The sequence below is a fragment of the Pinus tabuliformis genome, chromosome 9, assembly GCF_031772625.1.
Source record: "Pinus tabuliformis cultivar Carrire ecotype Pingquan chromosome 9, CPIR1, whole genome shotgun sequence".
Lineage (NCBI taxonomy): Eukaryota > Viridiplantae > Streptophyta > Pinopsida > Pinales > Pinaceae > Pinus > Pinus tabuliformis.
In genome coordinates this window covers 988795265-988804044 of record NC_142307.1, presented here as the reverse complement: position 1 = coordinate 988804044, position 8780 = coordinate 988795265, and positions in this window count along the sequence as shown.

Sequence of the window (8780 nt, the reverse complement as noted above, 5' to 3'; positions counted from 1 at the left end):
ACTGATGCCCTGAGGAAAGAAAATGCAAACACCTAGTAAGGAACCTGAAAGCTCTAGCATGACCCATGAAGAAGAGGAAGAAATGCTACATGATATATCAAAATTACAAGAACAAGTGCAACAAATGTCACGCTCACAAAAGCTAACAGAAGCCAAGATAAGTGGTGTGGAATCTAAGATAAATGGCGTGGAATCTAAGATAAATGGCGTGGAATCTAAGATAAAGGGCATGGAAGCTAATATGGATGATTCGAAGACAGATTTGAAGAGAGACATGGCAGATTTGAAGATAGATATGAAGACAGACATGGAAGAATTGAAGAAGTTGCTACAAGAAAGGGTCACTAATGGTGAAAAGGTAGTAAAGGAAACTCATGATGAGAACAAAAGAAATGTTAATCATGATTCCATAGATGCTAATGTTGGATCGAAGAATCACCATATTCCAAAAATCGATATGAGGAAGTTTGATGGCAAGGATCCCGCCACATGGATATTACAGATGGAGCAATTCTTCGATCTCAATAATGTGCAAAACGCACAAAAGGTACGTATGGAAACTGTATATTTGGAACCAAATCAGTTTGTATGGTATCAATGGCTTTGCTCTCGTAAACAATTTATCACTTGGGCAATTTTTACGGAAGAATTGATAGCACATTATGAAGATACAAAAAGCAACACTTTTTTTAGCCAATTGATAAGTCTCAAACAAAAGGGTTCAGTAATGGAGCACATTGAGGAGTTCCAAAAATTGAACATAAGGGTAAAAGATATTCCAGAGGAGCATAGGATTGATGTGTTCATAGGGTCTTTAAAGGATAATATCCAACATGATGTTCGCCTTTGGGAACCTGATTCATTAGAGAAGGCATTCAGGTTAGCAAGAAAAATGGAAAGCAAAATTATGGCAACCAGGAAGCATACCACTCACAACTATAAAGACGGAAGTGTTGTTGCCCCTAGTCTTCCACAACCTATAAGGTTGACACCACAACAATTGGAAGAAAAAAGAGCAAAAGGGCTTTGTTACAGTTGTGATAGCAAATACACTAAAGGTCATAAGTGTGCTGAGAAGAAATTATTCTACATAGATTGTGAAGAGGAAGAAGAAAAGGAGCAAGAAAGGTCAAAAGAAGAAGGTATACTTCAGGAACAAAGCCTAGATGAAGAACAAATAAATCTGACCATATCTTGTAATGCATTGGCGGGAATTACCACTCCTCAAACCATCAAGATAGAAGGACAAATCAAGAAGAAAAAGGTAATAGTGTTGATTGATTCAGGAAGCACCCACAATTTTATTCATTGTAGGGTAGCAAAAGAATTGAATTGCTTCCTATATCCAGCACCAGAGTGTCAAGTGATGATTGCAAATGGAGGAACAATAAATTGCTCTGGAAAGTGCCATAATATCAAGCTATCCATGGGAGAATATGTATTGACTAGCCCAATGCTTTCCATTCCAATGGGAGGTGCTGATGTTGTACTAGGAGTCCAATGGCTACAATCCTTGGGTACAATAGCTTTTAATTTTCAAGAACTTTTCATCAAATTTTCTACGGAAGGAAAGGAAGTTGAATTAAGGGGTATTGCAGGGAAACCAGGAAAGATAATCAGCTCTAATGGCATGACAAAGCTTCTAAAAAAGGAGCAAAGAGGTGTAATTGCACAATTATGTTCGCTAGATGTTTCCACATTGGAATCATCTATTTCTCCAGATCTCCAAAAAGTCTTGGACAATCATTCCAAGGTATTTGAGACTCCCAAGGGTCTCCCACCTATGCGTGATCATGATCATGCTATTCATCTGATTCCAGGAAGTGTTCCTCCAAACATCAGGCCGTACAGATATCCCTATGTCCAAAAAAGTGAAATTGAACGTATGGTTGCAGAAATGCTAGAGGCTGGTATAATTCAACCGAGTCAAAGTTCTTTCTCAGCTCCAGTAGTATTGGTGCACAAGAAGGATGGATCATGGCGCATGTGTCCGGATTATAGGGAGCTCAACAAGCTCACTATTAAAGATAAGTTCCCCATTCCTGTTATTGATGAATTGCATGGATCAATTTACTTCACCAAGTTGGATCTTCGTTCGGGATATCATCAAATCAGAATGAAGATTGAAGACATTTCGAAAACGGCATTTAGAACTCATGAGGGTCATTATGAATTTTTGGTCATGCCTTTTGGCCTTACCAATGCACCTTCAACATTTCAAGGTTTGATGAATTCAATTTTCAAACCATTCCTTAGAAAATTTGTGTTAGTATTTTTTGATGATATACTAATCTACAGCAAGTCTTGGAAGGATCATGTTGAACATGTTGACAGGGTGCTACAACTATTGGAGGAGAAACAATTATATGCAAAAAGATCCAAATGTTTCTTTGGAGTCCAGGAGGTGGAATATTTGGGTCATATTGTATCTCATGAAGGAGTTAAGGTAGACCCTAGCAAAATTAAAGCCATTAAGGAATGGAAAATCCCCACATCCATAAAGCATCTGCGAGGATTTCTTGGGTTGACAGGGTATTATCGCAAGTTTGTTAAGAATTATGGGAGAATAGCAGCACCTCTAACAACATTATTGAAGAAAGATTCATTTTCATGGACTCCGGAAGCAACAAAGGCCTTTGAACATCTTAAAGAGGCAATGTGCCAAGCACCGGTCTTAGCTACACCGGACTTCACAAAAACCTTTATTGTGGAATGTGATGCTTCAGGAAATGGAATTGGTGTTGTTCTAATGCAAGATGAAAGACCCATTGCTTTTGAAAGTCGTCCAATCAAGGGAAAGTTTTTAAGCAAAGCTATTTATGAGAAGGAAATGTTGGCAATACTCCATGCACTTAAGAAATGGCGACCCTACCTAATGGGAAGACACTTCAAGGTAAAAACGGATCATGATAGCCTTAAATACTTTTTAGAACAAAGATTATCCTCTGAAGAGCAACAAAAGTGGGTCACAAAGATGTTGGGTTATGACTTTGAAATCATCTACAAAAAAGGGAAGCAAAATGTGGTGGCAGATGCACTCTCAAGAAAGGATGAGGATGTGGAAGCATTGTTGTGTGCCATTTCTATTATCCAACCAGATTGGATAAACGAAGCAAGGGAGGAATGGAAGAATGACGAAGAAGTGTGGGCACTTATTCGAAAGCTACAACAAGATTCCAGTACTTCTGATACATTTAGCTGGCAAAATGATTCGTTATGGTACAAAGATCGCTTATACCTCTGTAAGAATTCCCAGCTAAAACAAAAGATTCTTATGGAATTGCACACTTCTCCCTTAGGAGGGCACTCAGGATTTTTAAAAACTTACCACAGGGTTAAGAAGGAATTTTTTTGGGATGGCCTTAAATCAGATATTCAAAAGTTTGTGGCGGAATGTTTGGTTTGCCAGCAAAATAAAGTTGAAACAATTAAGACACCGGGTCTATTACAACCTTTATCCATTCCAAGCCAACGTTGGGAGGAGGTTTCAATGGATTTTATCACAGGTTTACCCAAGTCTGAGGGAAAGAGTGTCATCATGGTGGTAGTTGACAGACTTACCAAGTATGCACACTTTTGTGCATTATCACATCCATTTAAAGCCAGTACAGTTTCTACTGCATTTATGGAAACAGTTCAAAAGCTACATGGAAACCCAAAGATTATTGTAAGTGACAGAGATCCCATTTTCACTGGAAATTTTTGGACAGAATTATTTTCTTGTCTTGGTACTCAGTTAGCTCATAGCTCATCTTATCATCCTCAATCTGATGGGCAAACTGAGATAGTAAACAAATGTTTGGAAGGATATCTTCGTTGCTTTGTATCTGATAAACAGACACAATGGGTCAAATGGTTGCCTCTGGCTGAATGGTGGTATAACACTTCCTTCCATACAGCAACAAAAATGACCCCATTTATGGCACTTTATGGGTATCAACCACCATCCATCACATCATATTTAAGAGAAAATTCTAAGGTTCAGGCAGTGGAACATCACATCAAACATCAACAACAAGTCCTCCAACTCTTAAAGGATAACCTCGTGTTGGCACAAAATAGAATGAAACAACAGGCAGATCAACATCGCAGTGAAAGAAGTTTTGATGTAGGTGATTGGGTATTCCTACGGCTACAACCATATAAGCAAATGTCCCTAAAGCAAGCTAATAAGGATAATAAATTATCACCAAAGTATTATGGTCCGTACAAGGTGTTGCAAAAGATTGGTACTATGGCATACAAATTGGAGCTTCCCGCAGCTTCTCGATTGCACCCAGTTTTCCATGTTTCATGTTTAAAGAAGGTTATAGGTGACAAGCTCCCAATTCAAACAATATTGGCAAAACTTGACGAGGAAGGAAAAATTATATTGTGTTGGACACCTAATCCTAAGTGGGTTAGTGTGGAATTCGAATGGACAAAAGGAGTCCAAGAGACCTTGGGATCTGAAACCCAAGAGTCACATAATGTACTATAAATGTAGATCTCCTGTTAATAAAAACGTATCAGATGATTTATCTTTCCTATTCTTTGTTGTCCATGTGTGTTTAACATGGTATCAGAGCGGGCGATCTCCTGCCCTGCTCAAGTGTGAGCCACCTGTTTCTGTGGCCTCTGTAAACCAATGCTCTCCTCCTGATTATACTTTTCTGAGCATTTCTTACAATAGAGGTGGTTACCTCTATCAGTGCTGCCATTCCTCTGCTGTGAGCAGTCCTGGTCCTCTGTGACTTAAATTCTCTATTTTGAAATCCTTTCAGCCACATTTTAGCTGCATTCTCTGTGCACAATAACCCAAATAGAAAATCCTGGCAGCTTTGACGCTTCCACTGACTTGAAAGCATCATTATTCCCCTGCGACTCACTATTATTCCACTGGCCTATTACTTTTGCTACGCTGCTCCTGTAGCTGGTCCCCCTGCAAACAAAACGCTGCTCTCTCCCATACGTTGCTGAAATTTCAGTGCTTGAAACGCTCCATACGCAGCACTCATATATTTGTAACTCCTACCCTGCCATAATGCGCCCAGGTTCATCGTCAGATATTGATTGCTCTGCTCCATTTTTTGAAGTTGTTGATGGGAAACTGATGACCTCTTTCGCTGTGTCTGGCTTGTACTTCTTATTCTGCTACAACATGGTGATTTGGATTATAACATTCACAGTTTGAGAATAACCATCTAAGAATGTATAGAGCTATTTGATGTTTCAGCGCTGACCATATACAGATGTTAAAGATTGAATTCTCTGTCGATTCTCTATCCCTCTGGTTGATTTATTAATTAAACTCTATCTTCTGTACATTGAATGTCTGCGTTTATTGAATGCTGGGACCGTGAACCCTCTGCGTTTGAGAAAACTTTATTATGCGAATTGAACTAATTGAATACTGCGTTAAATGTTGAACGCTGTTTTGTGGACGAGAATGAATGTTGCATAACCACGGTGCGGTGAAAGTGGACTGAGACTCTGCGTGGCGTGGTTGCTAGCTCGTAGACCGTGCACATTGTATTGAAGAACAAACGACTCTGCTACAGGATCGAAACCCCGGCCAATCATTTCCTCCAGTAGAGAATTTGCCTGGTTGAGACTATGTAGATGTGGGGACTGGGCGAGAGCTGCCGGCTTTGGATGACCAAGACTGGAGTGGAGACAAGCATTTCTGGACAGCGCTATATCAGTGCTAAATATTGAAGGAAAAATGGTGAACCCAACGCGAGAACTGAACTGAACTGTAGACGACCGGGCATTTGAGGGCTTCGTAGTGCGGTTCCTGACAAGGCATCTTCTGGAGCAGCTCGAGGAGACTCTTCCTCTTCCATTATAAAGTCTTTCCCTGTGCCCTTTGCGGAACTCCTGTTGTAGATTACGTATTATGCGAGCCATGTATCTGATTCCAAGTCTGGTCTGTAAAGAATGTTGAAAGACTTCCAATAAAATACACACCAAGGTTATGTGAAAAGTCTTCCAATCAGTGGCATCTAAAAGCATAAGTGACAACATCAAGTGTACGCCCATCCTTTCAAGAATAATTTCAATTTATGCTGAGCAAAACGAGTTACAGTTTGCTGTTCCTGGTGGCCTTATTGGTGTGGGTACCACAATAGATCCCACGCTGACACGGGCGCTTGTGGGGTAAGTCCTTGGAAAAGTTGGCGAGCTATCTTGGACGTTTTATTTCTATGCCGTGAACTGTCTTTACATCTATCCTAAACTGTGAGTGTGTTAATCCGTTTGAAAGTTGAAAATTACTGATCCCTGGGTGGTAGTCGTGATGGAAATAATGGCGACCCTTTGGCAGATTCTGTGAAATCACCGATAAAGAATTACAAATCAAAGAATTCCATACTAACATCTTTTCTTGGTCGACTGGTATCCATTAAAAACCTTCACATGAAATACGTGTGCTTTCGATGGACCTGAGAGAACGACAACAAATGATTTAGAAGAATTTACTACGACAACTAAAGCAGGTATACGCTAGGAACTAACATGCATTGAAATTTTAGAATGAATGCCTCTTGCAGCGCCAATAAGATCTTGGTCACGTTGTTCCGGGCGCTATGAATCTGTTGCCTTCACGGTAAATTATTGGGTTTACGCTCCCACCAATTGCATATATTTCCCAGTGCGCGTACTGGCTGTTCACCACACGAAAGTAGCCATGTCGACACAGTAATATCAAGGTTGAATACCCTTCAGAATCTCATTATTGTAAAAGGTATACACAGAAATTAGCTGAAGTGCGCTTTTATTAATAAAGTCAAAAGAGGATACAGTGCACACACTGATAAAGAGACAAGGAATAAAGGCAAGGTCGATGATGAGAACAGTATACATATTCAGCTTAACTCAGGATCTTTTAGTCAAATAAAACGGGCTAATGAAATCAAAGTAGGATAAATATGAAATTGTGCATATGGGATTCATAAATTATATCAGCAGGTGAAGAGCCCATGGTAACTGTACGCCTCCTTCAACGGTACTATCTATTCTTTTTATATGCGGGAATACAAAGTCACCAAAGAAACATAAGAAGCACATACCGAATATCTGATTTCTCCAAATTTATCGTTAACATACATGCTGCATGTTGACCAAACCTTACAAACAGTGCTAAATATCAGTTACACAACAGGACTTGCTGCTCTGTTGTAAGCTGTAGGATTTCAAATTCAGTTTTGCCTGTTTTGCTACAATTCTATCAATTCTATATATTGTCAAAAAAAAAAAAAATGGCAATAAGAAATGCATAGCTCTCGACTTCATACAATCATCCCATTCATTCAAAACACTGAAGAATTTAGCTTACAGAAGAAATATGTACCTCGGATACACATACTCAGTTACAATGGTTTCTAGCAAATAAATAATTATATCAGCAGGTGTTTCAATGGGGGTCAAAGTATTTATATATTCAAGTCTTGTCTCGTGGAATAAAATAGCAGAAAGTTGGAAGCGTGAAAGAATGTTTAATGAGTTCTCCAAAGCGATAAATTCATGGAGCGTGGAGGTTGGATTATCATAGGTATCTCAGATTTCTTCAAAGAGGCTTAGTGCAGTGAAGCGTGAGCGGTGTAGCTGCCGAGAATTTGTAAGTTGAAATGAAATTGTAGGAGTTCAAACTCAGCGGAGGACCAGAAGAGGGTGTTTATTATAAGGTAATATTCACAAAATGCAAAATACAAATAGAAGGTTACAGTTTTGAGCATTCAACAAACAAAAAGAGGTTATAGTTATCGCAGTTATAGTCAATTTGGTCTACAAACTTGCAAATTCTCATTTAATCAACCAGTTGTGTGTAAATTATAGCGCAAGGTATTACTATTGGAGAAAATGGCTAGATTTGATGATGTATTAGAGTTACTGAATACACTAATACACTCCACTATTGGTGGGAAGGTAAATGTTAGCAAAGACACTCTTTGTGACATTCAGACCTGCCTGCATGATGCACAAGAAAAGATTGATTTTTTACAACTAGAATCTCAGTTCCAGCAAGATGAGCTTCAATAGATTTGTCATTCCAAATTATTTTCTGCTCAAAACAATATGTTGTTCAAGGTTAAACCAACAATTGGTGAAATTAGTAAGATTGAGGTTGAATCAGATCCAGAACCCAATAAAGCAGCAGTTGTACATGCAGATGCAAAAACTCAGTCTGCACTTCCCAAGCCCATCATCAAATCTTGGGAACAACTTGTCCACAACAAGCACAGAACTGGTCTTGGATATGACAAGGACTTGTCCTTTCATATTCCAGACTATGCCAAGCCCATTCAGTTTCAGAGTGCTGGATTCATTTATGACAGTTCACCTGCTCCTCATGACAGTTCAGCTTCAGCTGTTCCAGACTCTGCCCCTCTTCCACAGCAACAGCAGCAACAGCAACAACAACAACAGATTGGGAAATGCCAACACTGTAAACGAGTTGGCCATTTGAAAGATCACTGTTTTGATCTTCATCCATGTAAGCACTGTCATAAAACCAGTCATTCTTCACACAGATGCTTCAAAAACAAACATCCTGCAAGAACAAAGATTCATCTTGGATGGATCGCTTCTTGGCAATGGGCATCAACAGCCAAGAAGATATTCCAAACACATGTCAGAACTTGTTCCAGAGTATTGAACAGTCTTGCAGTTGAGTTTTCTCCATCTTCTCACCTTGTATTTGACAGGGGGGAAAATGATGGTCATCTACAAGCTTCAAAGTCACATCAAGCGAGCCTGAGCCACAACCTGCCACACCAGTTTCAGAGTTGTAGCCAGAGACA